Source organism: Manacus vitellinus, unplaced genomic scaffold (assembly GCF_001715985.3).
Source record: "Manacus vitellinus isolate BGI_N305 unplaced genomic scaffold, ASM171598v3 scaffold_122_pilon, whole genome shotgun sequence".
NCBI classification, from domain to species: domain Eukaryota; kingdom Metazoa; phylum Chordata; class Aves; order Passeriformes; family Pipridae; genus Manacus; species Manacus vitellinus.
In genome coordinates, this window is record NW_021938909.1 from 334,528 (window position 1) to 336,162 (window position 1,635).

The following is a 1,635-nucleotide window of genomic DNA, read 5'->3' on the forward strand; positions in this document are numbered from 1 at the left end:
TGACACTCGTGGGCCTGCAGGGTGCTGGGTTTATTTTCCCCATCAGCAGAGTCGCCTCAGAGGGTGATGCTCTGGGAGGGCTGTGCAAAGATGGGTTTTGTCTCGGATTTTGTCTCTGATTTTGTCTCTGTGTCCCTTTAAATACCGCATAGGAGCGACTCCTTAGACTGTCCGACACTGAACTTTCTGCTTAATGAACCCAAAAAGTATTGGGCAACGTTTAGTCCAATTTAGCGTTACGATTGTGCAACAATACCGTTAATAAAAGCAGATTTGATCCATAGTTCTCCTCCCTTCAAGAGCTATAATGTGAAAACCTCCCTGTTCTTCATATATTATTAAATAAGGCTTAATAAATATTTTTGCATATTTAAGCACACCTCAGACTCTTGTTTCAAAGGGAACAGTCACATGAGTAAAGGCTCTAAGTAGGATTGATGACTGCTTTTAGTGAAGCCCCATAATGCTACAAATTGAACATTAACTGCAACAAATTGGTCCTGACAAGATGAAAGTAAAATATTTAATTAATGTGAAAACCGCCTGACACTGAAAAGTGTTTAAATAAAGGGAGTTTATTGAGCAGGCAGATACAGGAGGGCAAGAACAGTTATTTTCCTGTGGGGCTGTGGATCCTCATGTGCATGAGGAGGAACTTTTTGGAGTTAGCATCTTATGTTCATTTTTAGGAGTCAGAAGGAAACATGCAGCACACACTAAGATCCTTCTCTGGCCTTTTTTTGCCATCTTCATGATTTTCCTTGTGTAGATCATTTGCATGTGTAGGCCATTTGCATCAGAGGAATCTAAATATGTCTGAAATTGTTCAAGTGAAACACTTCCAGTCTTTAGTTCATTAATACTGAAAATTACTTACAATATTCTATTAGTAAATCTAAAATATATCAGTGTTGGCATGGCATGAACAGGCAAAAGGACTTCTTAACAAAACTGGTTTCTATTTTAAATGTAACAAACCACGTGTGACATGAAAGTAAACAAATTGATCCAAGTCTCTGATCCATTATTTTTCCAAAGTCAATATTAAGGCAGAACAGCAGAACACGGTGAAGAATTATGCAGCTTTTAAAGGGCCTTGAAAGTGATTATCAAACGATATTGGAGGCTGACGTTGGAAATAGAGACCCCAGCAGCAATTAAAGGGTCTTGAAAGTGATTATTAAAAATTATTGGAGGCTGATGTTGGAAATAAAGACCCCAGCAGCAATGAAATAGTTATACCAGGATGGTTTGAGTTAGAAGGGACCTGAAAGCTCACGTAGTGATCACCATGGGCAGGGATGCCACTCACCAGAGCAGGTTTTGTGGTATTTTGCATTTATTTCAGGTCAACTAAGCCCCCTAAGTTCCTACTCCAGAAACCGTGTGTGGGAAGAGTCTTCTACCCCTAGGATTATTCACTTTTACAGGACTGAGGCTCTTTATACACAGATATAACTAAGAACTATTTCCAGGCAGCACTGAGGGGTCCTCGGGGTGGTTGTTCTCCGGACAAACTCATTTCGCCGCGTTCCAGCACCTCTGGAGAAGCCCCGTCTTCGCCGGCGGGCAAAAGGCGCACTTTATTTCGCCCCCCCTCCCTCCGGTTTTCCCTCTTTGTTCCTTTAATTTTCG